Source organism: Rattus norvegicus, chromosome 16 (genome assembly GCF_021556685.1).
Source record: "Rattus norvegicus strain SHRSP/BbbUtx chromosome 16, alternate assembly SHRSP_T2T, whole genome shotgun sequence".
Taxonomy (NCBI): Eukaryota; Metazoa; Chordata; class Mammalia; order Rodentia; family Muridae; genus Rattus; species Rattus norvegicus.
In genome coordinates this window covers 46,924,600-46,938,532 of record NC_141549.1, presented here as the reverse complement: position 1 = coordinate 46,938,532, position 13,933 = coordinate 46,924,600, and the positions used below count along the sequence as shown (strand labels likewise).

The following is a 13,933-nucleotide window of genomic DNA, read 5'->3' as shown; positions in this document are numbered from 1 at the left end:
AAGGACATAGTCTTCAAAGAGGAGTCTAGAAGAACCATGGTGACTGCTGCACCATCGTACAACAAAGGGGTATCAACATTTCTTGATTTCCCTATATTTCATGTCAATTGAATATTTATTGGTCTTTCAATTTTCTTTCCAGAAATTTTTTGGGGGTTTCTATTCTGACAATTGTGCCCAGATGCACTTCCTAACCTCCCACCCTCCCTCCCTCCCTCCCTCCCTCCCTCCCTTCCTCCCTCCCTCTCTCTCCCTCTCTGTCCCTGGGGAACAGCAGGGAGAAGACACCAATTGTTATATTAGCTAGTTTTAAAAGCTAAATCTGATTAGTATTATACTGTTCTTAGAATCTTGGTGAGAGGGGTTGGGGATTTAGCTCAGTGGTAGAGTGCTTGCCTAGCAAGCTCAAGGCCCTGGGTTCAGTCCTCAGCTCCAGAAAGAAAGAAAGAAAGAAAGAAAGAAAGAAAGAAAGAAAGAAAGAAAGAAAGAAAGAAAAAAGAAAGAAAGAAAGAAAGAAAGAAAGAAAGAAAGAAAGAAAGAAAGAAAGTAAAAAGAATAGTTGTAGAATCTTGGTGAGAAATTTCTACCAGGTGGTGAAGTGGTAGATGCCTGAATTATACTGGTCCTTAAAGCAATTTAACCAGCCACAGGTCCTTTTCAGGTGACCTTCAACTCCATCCGCATTGGTTTTTACCTTTAAAGGGTTTGGTAGTTCTCTTTCATAGGTCATCAGATGAGTCCTGCAGCACCTCTGGATGTAGTTTCTTGCTTTCTGGAGATTATGTTCAGAGGCAGTACTGACTGAGCTTCTCAGCACAGGCTTCTCTGTCCTTTCCTATTGCATGTTCACAGGGAAGTGGATGGAAGGAAACCACTAAGAAAAATTGAGCTGTGACTGCTGGGTTTTTCTCTTGGAGCTCATGCGTAGGTTGATGTCATTATACAGGTGAAGGCAGGTTCAAGATAGAACAAGGCCTGTCATTGGACAAGAAGGAAGGATAGGCAGGAAAAAGCTTTTAGACAGGAGTAGACTGGAGTAAAAGGGGAGGGGCAGCTGAGAGAACATGGAGGTGGATGTTAAGATTTCTCTCTGCACATTTACAGGTTGTTATGACTATTCTTAAGGGATGGACGTGTACAGGATTTTGTGCTGTTTAGATGGACAATTATATCTTATCACTAGGGTCAGAGGTTATTCTGTGGTATGTTTTTTCATGTGGCAGTTTAATTTAGTTCAAGAGAGTATGTGGTGGCAGAGGAGACTGGACCCACCACAGAATTGGGATGTGTATGTGTGGCATGGTAGCAACCTGTCTTGGGAACTAGATGGGTAGAGAGATTACAGCTGGTCTCAGAGAGTAGCCATAGTCTGAGTTAAGGGATGGAGCTTAGCAGGTGAGACAATTTGTTAACAGAGATGAAAATATTCCACAGATGCCATGTGGCCCTACAATGCCAGCACTAGTGCAGGATTTTAATTTTATTGCAACACTTGTGATTGTATGAGCTCAGTGGAAAACAGATTTATGTTGGTAGAGCTCAGAAAAAAGTGGAATGGCAGACAGAACTTAAGCACAAATTTGAGCAGATGAAGCAAGACAAGATCACCAGATATCAGGGTGTTAACCTTTATGTGAAAAATCTTGATGACAGTATTGATGAGCGTCTCCGGAAACAGTTTTCTCCATTTGGTACAATCACTAGTGCAAAAGTAATGATGGAGGGTGGGCACAGCAAAAGATTCGGTTTTATATGTTTCTCCTCCCATGAAGAAGCCTTTAAAGCAGTTATGGAGATGAATGGTAAAATTGTGGCCACCAAGCCACTCTATGTAGCTTTAGCTCAGCACAAAGAAGAGTGCCAGACTCACCTCACTAACCAGTATATGCACAGGATGGCAAGTGTACGAACTGTGCCCAACCCTGTTATCAACCCCTACCAGCCAGCACCTCCTTCAGGTTACTTCATGGCAGCTATCCCACAGACTCAGAACCATGCTGCATACTACCCTCCTAGCCAAATTGCTCAACTAAGACCAAGTCCTTGCTGGATTGCTCAGGGTGCCAGACCTCATCCATTCCAGAATATGCCCGGTGCTATCTGCCCAGCTGCTCCTAGACCACCATTTAGTACGATGAGACCAGCTTCCTCATAGGTTCCACGAGTCATGCCAACACAGCATGTTGCTAACACATCAACACAGACAATGGGTCCACGTTCTGCAGCTGTTGTTACTGCAGCCACTCCTGCTGTCCACACTGTTCCCCAGTATAAATATGCTGCGGGAGTCTGCAATCCCCAGCAATATCTTAATGCACAGCCACAAGTTACCATGCAACAGCCTGCGGTTCATGTGCAAGGTCAAGAACATTTAACTGCTTCCATGTTGGCATCTGCACCCCCGCAGGAGCAAAAGCAAATGTTGGGTGAATGGCTGTTTCCTCTTATTCAAGTCCTGCACCCTTCTCCTGCTGGCAAAATTACTGGCATGCTGTTGGAGATTGATAACTCAGAATTGCTTCACATGCTTGCATCTCCAGAGTCTCTCCACTCAAAAGTAGATGAAGCTGTAGCTCTACTACAAGCCCACCAAGTGAAAGAGGCTGCTCAGAAAATAGTGAACAGTGCTACTGGTGTTCCAACTGTCTAAATTGATCAGGGACCACAAACAGAAACTAGTTCTTCACCAAAGAAAAATATCTTAAACATCGAAAATTTTAAATATTATGAAAAAAATTGCAAAATATAAAATGAATAAAAAAAGGAAAGGAAACTTTGAACCTTATGTACCGAGCAAATGCCAGGACTAGCAAACAGTGCTAGTCCTAGTTTACTTGATTTTAAAAAAATACAAAAAAATAGCAAAATATAAAAACAAATTAATGTTTTATAAACCTTGAGAAAAGAATTTTCAGCAAAGTACAAAAATTTAAAGCATTCCTTTCTTTAACTTTATAATTCTTTACTGTGGAATACTTTGGGATGTCAGTTCTGTTCTAAGGAGCAGACTGATGACTGAGCAAGGAAACATAATTTGGATTATAAAATTCTTGCTTTAATGAAAATTCCTTAAACAGAAAAAAAAACCCTAAGATATAATACACAGACCACATGAAGCTCAAGAAGGACAACTGAAGTGTGGATGCTTCAGTACTTCTTAGAAGGGAGAACAAAAATATCCATAGGAGGAGATATGGAGACAAGGTTTGGAGCAGAGACTGAAGGAATGGCCATCCAGAGCCTGTCCCACCTGGGGATCCAGCCCATACACATACAGCCACCAAACCCAGACAATATTGCTAATGCCAAGAAGTGCATGCTGATAGGAGCCTGATATAGCTGTCTCCTGAAAGGCTCTGCCAGAGCACGGCAAATACAGAGGTGGATGCTCATAGCTAACATTGAACTGAGAATGGGGGTCCCCATTGGAGGAGTTAGAGAAAGGATTGAAGGAGCAGAAGCGGTTTGCAACCCCATGAGAAGAACAATACCAACCAACCAGAGCTCTCAGGGACTAAATCACCATCCAACGAGTACACATGGACAGACCCATGTCTCCAGTTGCATATGTAGCAGAGGATGTCCTTGCTGGGCACCAAGGGAGGAGAAGTCCTTGGTCTTGCCAAGACTTCTCCCATCACCCCCCCCCCCAGTGTAGGAGAATGTCAGGGCAGGGAGGCAGGAAGGGATGGATTGTTATATGAGGAATACCCTTATAAAAGGAGGGGGAGGGGATAGGGGGTTTATGGACTGGAAACTGGGAAAGGTGATAATATCTGAAATGTAAATTTAAACAATCTAATTAAAAAAAATGCAAAACCAAACCCAGCTTCTTCTTTTAGTGTTTTTCTGAGAAATTGAAAAATAATCCTTGGTATTCATTTTTGTGTTTTTCCTGACTAAACCACCATTAGCCTTAATCATGTGGCACCCCAGGCACCTAAAATGATGTAGGCTTTGGTAAACCATGGAGGGATGTATCTAAATATAAATTATTTAAAATGGTAAATATATACATATTTGAATTGTATATTTATTTTAAGCACATCTGGAGTAATCTAATAGTTATTTACAAAGAATAGAAAGCAGATGTGAATGTTAAGAAAATCTAAAGGCAACATAAACTCTAAGTCCCTATTCACTGTCAGTTTGGAGGAACCTCAAAGATTAGTACTGACTCTTTAATCATTTCTTAAGCTCTTCAGTAAAGTGTGTGTGTGTGTGTGTGTGTGTGTGTGTGTGTGTGTGCATATATATACATATATATGTGTGTGTGTGTGTGTGTGTGTGTGTGTGTGTGTAAATAATAGGAATAGAAGAGACCAAAGATTCCCAATTCAAAAGACCAGAAAACATCTTCAACAAAATCAAAGAAGAAAACTTCCCTAACCTAAAGAGGATGGCCATAAACTTACAAGAAACCTACAGAATGCCAAATAGATTGGACCAGAAAAGAAAATGCTAGCTTCACATGATAATCAAAACACTAAATGCGCATAAAGGGAAGAATATTAAAAGCAGTAGGAAAAAGCCAAGTACCATGTAAAGGCAAACTATCTAAAATGTTCCATAATGCCTAAGTAAACAGGAGGAATCATTGAAATACTCCAAACCAAAAACAGTACAGGACCAGATTGTTTTAGTTCAGAATTCTATCATATTTTCAAGGAAGATCTAATACTAATACTTCTCAAACTATTCCAAAGTAGAAAGAGAAGGAACACTTCCTAATTCATTCTTTGAAGACACAGTTCTACTGGAACCTAAACAACACAAAGACCCAATGAAGAAAAAGAACCTCAGACCAATTTTGCTTATGAATAATGATGAAAAATACTTAATAAAATCCTCACAAACTGGATGCAAGGACATCATTCACCATGACCAAGTAAGCTTCTCCCTAGAGATGCAGGAATCATTCAATGTACAGAATTGCATCAATTAATTTACTCTATAGATCATGATCAAATGATCATCATCTCCTTTGTGCTGTGAAAGTGTTTGACAAAATATTGCACTCCTTCTTGTTAAAGGTCAACTCAATTCTTACCAAGATAGAAAGAGCAATTCTCAAATTTATCTAGAATAACAAAAAACCCAGAATAGTGAAAACCATTTGCAACAATAAAGAACCTCTTGGGACATCACCATCCCTGACCTTAAGCTGTAATACAGAGCAATACTGATAAAAAAAAAAAACTTCATGGGATTGGTACAGAGACAAACAGGTAAATCAATGGAAATGAAGTGAAGTCCCAGAAATAAAAGCACACACTTATGGTGATTTAATCTTTGACAAAGAAGTCAAAACCATACTGTGAAAAAAAGAAAACATTTTCAACAAATGGTGTTTGTCTAACTGGTGGTCTACAGGTGAAACAGTACAAATTGATCCATTTTTAATCTACTTGTACTAAGCTCAAGTCCAAGTGAATCATGTACCTCTGTATAATACCAGATATGCTAAATCTAATAGAAGAAAAAAGGGAAATAGCCTTAAACACATTGGCACAGTTAAAATTTTTCTGAACAGAATGGCCCAGGTTCTAAGATCAGCAACTGACAAATGGGACAGCATAAAACATAAAAGCTTCTGTAGGGCAAAGGACACTTTTAATAGGACAAAATGGGAACCTACAGATTGGGGAAAGATCTTTACTAACTTTATATTAGATGGAGGGCTAATCTCCAGTATATACAAAAAACTCAAGAAGTTAGATTCCGACCTGTGCTAAGAGCCAAAAGTCAGTTGCCAGGAGCACAAACACACCTGAGAACAGAGGTAAGACCAACTCTCCTCCTCCAAGCAACCCACCTGGTGGCCTTAGGACACACAAAGGCAGAAGTTATCTGGGACAGGACATTTCTGGCTTCACCTTGTGCCCAGAGATGAAACTCTTCCACAGCTCACTGTACCCAAATCCCATGGGGGAGAGAGTTGGACACTCAGAAGTGCAGACAATCATGAGCATTCAGGAAAGACCATCACTTCTGCTCACATTTTGGGCCCAAAAGAAATCTGGCTAGTGCTCCTTGGATATAGAAACATAGGAGCAGTCATTGGCAAAATTTTACCAGTCTCTGCCTTCACTGAGTGCTGAAAACCAGTCACCTGGAGCAGTGACACACCTGAGGGCAAAGGTAAGACCAACACTTCTGCTCCAAGTGACCCTCCTGGAGGCTTCAGGACACACAAACCCATGAGCAGTTCTCTGTTCCCAGATCCAAGTGAAAGAAGACAAGTCTATAGGAGTGCTGACACACAGGCTTACAGGAACGTCAAGCCACTCTCAGAGACAGCAAGACAACCTAATACCAGAGACAACCTGATGGCAAGAGTCAAGCACAGGAATCTAAGCAACAGAAATCAAGACTGCTTGACATCAACAGAACCCATCAAAGCAAATACTGGATATTGCAGCACAACAAAAATCAAGATTTAGATTTAAAATCGCATCTCATGATAATGATAGAGGACTTTAAGAAAGATATAAATAGGGGCTGGGGATTTAGCTCAATGGTAGAGCGCTTACCTAGGAAGCGCAAGGCCCTGGGTTTGGTCCCCAGCTCCGAAAAAAAGAACCAAAAGAAAGAAAGAAAGAAAGAAAGAAAGAAAGATATAAATAACTCCCTTAAAGAAATGCAAAACGACACAGGTAAAAAAAAAAAAAGTAGAAGCACTTAAAGAGGAAACGCAAAAATCCCTCAAAGAATTACAGCAAAATGTAACCAAACAAGTGAAGGAACCAAATAAAACCATCCAGGATTTAAAAATAGAAATAGAATCAATAAAGAAAGCACAAAGGGAGACAACGCTGGAGATAGAAAACCTAGAAATCAGGAGTCATAGATGCAAGCATCAGCAACAGAATATAAGAGATAAAAGTGAGAATCTCAGGGGCAGGAGATAGCATAGAAAACATTGACACAAACTTCAAAGATATGTAAAATGCAAAAAGTTCCCAACCCAAAACATCAGGGAAATCCAGGACACAATGAGAAGATCAAACCTAAGGATAATAGGTATAAAAGAAAGTGAAGACTTCCAAATTAAAGGGCCAGTAAATATCTTCAACAAAATTATTGAAAAAACTTCCCTAACCTAAAAAAAGAGATGCCTATAAACATACAAGAAGCCTACAGAACTCCAAATAGTTTGGATGAGAAAAGAAATTCCTCCTGTCACATAATAGTCAAAACCCCAGATGTACAAAACAAAGAATATTAAAAGCAGTAAGGGAAAATTTCAAGTAACATATAAAGGCAGACCTATCAGAATTATACCAGACATCACACCAGACACTACAAAAGCTAGAGGATGTAGGGCTGCTATCATACAGACCTTAAAAGAACACAAATGCCAGCCCAGGCTACTATATTCAGCACAACTCTGAATTAACATAGATGGAGAAACCAAGATATTCCATGACAAAACCAAATTTACACAATATATTTCTACAAATCCAGCCATATAAAAGGTAATAGATGGAAAACTCTAACATGAGGAGGAAAAATATACCCCAGAAAATGCAAGAAAATAATCTCCTGGCAATGAAACCAAGAGAGACACACAAACATAATTCCACCTCTAACAACAAAAGTAATAGGAAACAACAATCACTATTCCTTAATATCTCTGAACATCAATGGACTCATTTCCCCAATAAAAAGATATAGACAAAAAGACTGCATATGTAAAGAAGATCCAGCATTTTGCTGCATACAGGAAACACACCTCAGTGACAAAGACAGAAACTACCTCAGACTAAAAGACTTAGCAGAATTTCCTAAGTAAATGGTCCAAAGAAACAAGCTTGAGTAGCCATTCTAATACCAAATAAAATCGACTATCAAAAAAGTTATCAAAAAAGATAAGAAAGGACTCTTCATATTCATCAATGGAAAAATCCACCAAGATGAACTCTCAATCCCAAATAACTATGCTTCAAATGCAAGGGCACCTACATTCATAAAAGGAACCTTTCTAAAGCTCAAAGCACACACTGCACCTCACACAATAATAGTGGGAGATTTCAACACCCCACTTTCATCAATGGACAGATCATGGAAGCAGAAACTAAACAGAGACACAGAGAAACTAAGAGAAGTTATGAACCTAATGGATTTAACAGATATTTATAGAATATTTCATCCTAAAATATACCTTTTTCACAGCGCCTCAGGGCACCTTCTCCAAAATTGACCATATAATCAGTCACAAAACAGGCCTCAACAGATACAAGAAGATTGCAATAATCTCATGCATCCTATCACTATAGACTAAGGTTGATCTTCAATAAGAACAAAAACAACAGACAGCCCACATATAATTGGAACTTGAACAACACTCTACGCAATGATAACTTGGTCAAGGAAGAAATAAAGAAATTAAAGACCTTTTAGAATTTAATGAAAATGAAGGCACAACATACCCAAACTTGTAGGACACAATGAAAGAAGTGCTAAGAGGAAAACTCATAGCTCTGAGTGACTCCAAAAACAAATGGGAGAGAGTATGTATTATCAGCTTGACAACACAACTAAAAGTTCTAGAACAAAAAGAAGTAAATAGACCCGAGAGAAGTAGAAGGCAGGAAATAATCAAAATTGGAGATAAAATCAACCAAGTGGAAACAAAAGGAACTAAAAAGATGATCAACAAAATCGGGAGCTGGTTCTTTGAGAAAATCAACAAGGTCAATAAACGTTTAGCCAGACTAACCAGAGGATACAGAGAGATTATCCAAATTAACAAAATAAGAAATGAAAAGGGAGACATAACAACAGAATCTAGGAAATTCAAAAATCATCCAATCCTACTACAAAGGCCTATATTCAACAAAACTGTAAAATCTGGTTAGAATGGACAATTTTCTAGACAGATGTCAAGTACCTAAGTTAAATCAGGATTAGATAAAATATTTAACAGTCCCAGAACTCCTAAAGAAATAGAAATAGTTATTAAACATCTCCCAACCAAAAAGGCCCAGGACCAGATGAGTGCAGAATTTTTAAAAGACCTTATACCAATTCTGTCCAAACTATTCCACAAAATAGAAACAGAAGGAACACTACCCAATTCCTTCTATGAAGCCACAATCATGATTATACCTAAACCAAACAAAGAACCAATAAAGAAAGAAACTTCAGATGGATTTCCCTTATCAATATAGATGCAATCGACTCAATAAAATTCTCACAAACTGAAACCAAGAACACATCAAAACCATCATCCATCATGATCAAGTAGGCTTCATCCCAAGAATGCAGGGATGGTTCAATATATGGAAATCCAACAACAAAATTCACTATGTTAACAAACTCAAAGAAAAAACCCACGTGATCATGTCTTTGGATACTGAAAAAGCATATGACAAAATTCAATGGCCCTTCATTACAAAAGTCTTGGAAAGATCAGGAATTCAATGCCCATACCCAAACATAGTAAAAGCAATATACCAGTAGCCAAAAGCAAACTAAATAGAGAGAAACATCAAGCAATCCCACTAAAATCAGGGACTAGATAGGATTGCCCACTCTCTCCCTACCTATTCAATAGAGTACTGGAAGTCCTAGCCAGAGCAGTAAGACAACAAAAGGAGATTAAAGGGATACAAATTAAAAAGGAAAAAATCAAAATGCCACTATTTGCAGATGATATGATATTATAATTAAATGATCCCATAAAGTTAGACTCCAAAGAGCCAAATAACTATTAAAAATGGGGTACAGAGCTAAACAAACAATTATCATCTGAGGATTATTGAGTGACTAAGAAGTACCTAAAGAAATGTTCAACATCCTTAGTCATCAGGAAAATGCAAATCACAACAACCCTGAATTTCCACCTCACACCAATCAGAATGGCTAAGATCAAAAACTAAGGTGACAAAAGATGCTGGCAAGGATATGGAGAAAGAGGAGCACTCCTCCATCATTGGTGATATTGCAAGCTGGTACTGAAAGACCCCCGGAGTGGGGAGACCCTCACTCAAGTCTCGGGATGACGCAACCCCCCAAGAACTCACACAAGACCGTCCTTGTTGTAATCACATGAGGTTTATCGATAGCAACCAGTGCACTGGGGTCGAGTCTCGTATCCCACGTAGGGGCAGTGGAGTTCGACCCCGAGAGGCTGGGAGAAGAGGTATTTAAAGGGAGAAACCACAACCAGAGGGGGCAGGGATGGCATCATAGAATAACAGTGAAAAATCACAAGGAAGAACTCTGTCCCCCAAGATTGTTTCCTAGGAGAAGCTGTCTCCTACTTCTCAGATTGTTTAACTTCATGGTCCGCTAGTTCCTAGGAGAAGTTGTTTCCTGCTTCTCAAGATTGTTCTCTAAGATTTATGGTCAGCTAGTTTCTGGGAGAAAGCTGTTGAGCTGGACAATGTAATTATCTATTCTATAGCCCTAGGAGAGGCTTCTTGGAACATATAATTCTGGGGCCTAACCTGTTTGAATTTTTTTTTTTTCTGCTCTAAACTTTGTGTCTAGGAGGGCAACTTTAGAACTTTTATCTTTCATTCCCCACTTCTTCTCGTGACTAGTTCTAATCTTAGAACTAAATTTTTGTATCTTTATAACATCAAAATCTGAACAGTACTCATCTTTTTTCTAATGAAGGTAACTAGCTTATTTAACACACAGGGACCTATAATCGGAAACAGAAGCAAAATTAAGAAGGGTGCCATAAGGGAAGATATCAGAGTAGTCATCCAAGGAGATCTACTAAACCAGCTCTCGAACCATCTCTGATGTATAAGTCTAGGGAGCTTTTTGAAGATCCGAGTGTCTCTCTAGGTCCCAGCTCTCAGCCCCAACGGCTAGTATGTGGCTGGTGAAGGCTGAGACTTGACAGCTGTCAGGGTGGTCAGCAGCACCAGGTATGGTCTTTTCTAGTGAGGCTCAAGTGTCTGGGCTCAGTATCGTTATATGCAGCCAACTCTCCAACCTGGAACTTGTGGGATGTCTCAGGGGTCCCCGGGGCATAGGCTGTTGCCAGCTGTGAGCAGATTTCTTTCTGTATCACCTGTAGGTCTTTTAGCCTGGCATACAAATCATTATTACTATGACATGTTGGTTCAGTAACATCATCTAATACAGTCAGAGGAGCTGAGGCCCCATATAAGATCTCAAAGGGGGATAGGCTGAATCTAGAAGGGAGATTTCTTGCTCTGAAGAGAGCAAGAGGGAAGGAATATCACCCAGTCTGCACCAGTCTCCATGGTTAATTTGGTCAGGGTCTCTTTTAGAGCTTTATCTATTTATTCTATCTGTCTTGAACTTTGAGGTCTGTAGATATAATATAATTTTTAATCGACCTCTAAATACTTGGCCACACCCTGGCTTACCTTGGCAATGAAAGTAGGGCCATTGTCTGACCAGATTACCTTGGGCATTCCAAATCAGGGGAAGATTTCTTCCAGTATCTTCTGGATGACTATCGAGGCTGTCTCTTGTTTGGTGAGGAAAGCTTTTATCTATTCCTGGAAAGGTATCTACAAACACTAGGAGATAAGCAATTTGGGCCTTTTCTTCTGTTGTACATTCTAAGTGAGGCCATCCCTTAGTCCAATCCCAGTTCCCAGTGGCTGTCTTTTGTAGGCCTGTAACCAGGATAGGCTCCTGCATAGCCATTCCCCGAGCCACTTTATCTGTTTTGTTACTGTCCCATGTCACTGAATTTCTTCCTTCCTGATGTCCTGGGCAATGAATAATACTCACAGTTCTTGGCTTCATCAGGGCATCCAAGAGATGGTAAGGCATCTGTTGTGCTGATGTGCTGGGGGGTAAAGGTTTGTCCATCCCAGATGACATTTGTGTTGTCCTTCATTGTAGCATGTACTTATCTCTGACATTTATGAAGAGAACTGTTTCCATCGGTAGACAAGGTAGCCTCGGCTTTCAGAAGGAATCAATCAGCCAGTCGCAGAGATCTTTTTTCCACCCATTGGCTTCTGCCAGTACTTGATACTCATGCTATGGTGGCTCCAGGTCAGGATTGGGCAGCAAGGTGACCAGATTGCCCCCAACCGGTGGAGAATCTAGTCCATAGCAGCTGACCAGTCGTCCCATCTTTTGGGACGTTCTATTCAGAGGGAAAACATCAGCCACTCTATCACCCTGGATTGGGTGACAGTTGTTAGTGCCCGGCTGGCAGGAGTGATGGGTTCCAGGCAGAACAGCACTAAGCCACACATCTCCCAGCATCAGGTACTGGTGCACTGAGAGAGTCTTAAGCTCCACATACACAGTCTGCAGATATGCATACACATGGCCTCACCCAGCCATTTTAGCCCACGCAAGCCATCTTGGAGAGCAAATTTTTCATGAGCAAGGGATAGGGACAGTCAGGGATGACCATGAACTAGTGGGTTACACGGCCCACGCCAAGGTCCACTGTTCTTCGGGTAGTCCATAAGTATTGTTTGTTGCCAGTAGCCCCTGTACCCAAGGTCTTTGGATACTGGCCCACTGGGGCATAGGAGCACAGAGCGTTGGGTCTCTGTATCCATAAAACAACTGGGCAGGCTTCTTTTCTATCTCTGAGCATAGTCAGCACTCTAGGACCAAGAGGCTCTCCAGTGGCCCCTCTTGTACTTTCTGGGGCAGACCCTGACCCACTGTCCTTTTTCTTTGTATTAGGCATACTAATCTTTAGCCAGGAATTCTTTTCTGTTGTCAGGTTGTCTTCTTAGGTTCCCTAACTACTGTGGCCAGTATATGTTCCTCTCTTGTCTTTTATCTCTCTTTAGCTCTCTAACTTCTTAACCCTTTAAATTTCTGTAACTTTCTCTTCATATCTTTCCCTTATCTTAGCCAGATTGGTGGGGCATTTTCCAGCCCCTCAGAGACCCACCCTTGGAGCCTGGGGGCAGACCCGGAGCACTCCCTACCTTCAGGTGTATTGAATCCAACAGGTCTTCCATCCTTGTCTGGAACATTTTTTTTTCTGGCCTCTAGTAGGATTCTGTATTTCCTGTAACAGCTATTAACAAGCATCTCAAGTGGGATGTTGAGAAAACAAGAAGAGAGTCCAGAAAATAGAGGTCCACCAAAAAGGACAAAAGCACAGTCACACAGAAAGACAATCAAAAGATTAACAGACAAAAAAAAAAAAAAAACAAAAAACAGAAGTGCGCACAAAAACAAAAGACAAGTGGCCACCGCAAGATCACCACAAAACCAAACTGATTCAGATGGGAGCTTCCGTGAGCTCACCAAAAACAGATGAAGAGGAGCAGATTCCACATCACTCCTCTTTCACAACCAGAATCTCAACTGACAAGTTGTGTGTTCAATCTAGTGGTAACACAAAACAAAGACCTAAGACACACAGACAAAAACCACTCTGGAAATACAGATGGCCAGGAGGGCAGGTCTTTTTTCCAATCCAGGAGAATCACCGAATCCTCACAGGCACCCAGATGGGAATCTCCCAGGTGTCCCTCCTCACCTCCTGGGACGTCTCCCAGGGCAGTGCAATCAGTGAGCCCCAGGCACGTCTACCGCTCACACTCGCTTCTCTCCTGAGACACGAGCCTCCCTCTCAGCCCGAGATGGGAGTGACTGCGAAACCAGAACTCCAGAACTCGAGAGCAAATACAGACCCAGAGTAGCAAACCACAACCCGAGGGGGCAGGGATGACTTCATACAATAACAGTGAAAAATCACAAGGAAGAACTCTGTCCCCCAAGATTGTTTCCTAGGAGAAGCTGTCTCCTACTTCTCAGATTGTTTAACTTCATGGTCCGCTAGTTCCTAGGAGAAGTTGTTTCCTGCTTCTCAAGATTGTTCTCTAAGATTTATGGTCAGCTAGTTTCTGGGAGAAAGCTGTTGAGCTGGACAATGTAATTATCTATTCTATAGCCCTAGGAGAGGCTTCTTGGAACATATAATTCTGGGGCCTAACCTGTTTGATTTTTTTTT

The 13,933-nt window shown here is 40.8% G+C and overlaps 1 protein-coding gene and 1 pseudogene; one reads left to right on the top strand and one right to left on the bottom strand.

The window, feature by feature from the left end:
• Nucleotides 1–13,933, bottom strand: part of Erich1 (glutamate-rich 1) — a gene marked incomplete at its 5' end in the record, with an annotated part of 52,793,804 nt that overhangs the window by 36,725,831 nt on the left and 16,054,040 nt on the right.
• Pabpc1-ps1 (poly(A) binding protein, cytoplasmic 1, pseudogene 1) lies at nucleotides 37–2,653 on the top strand (annotated as a pseudogene).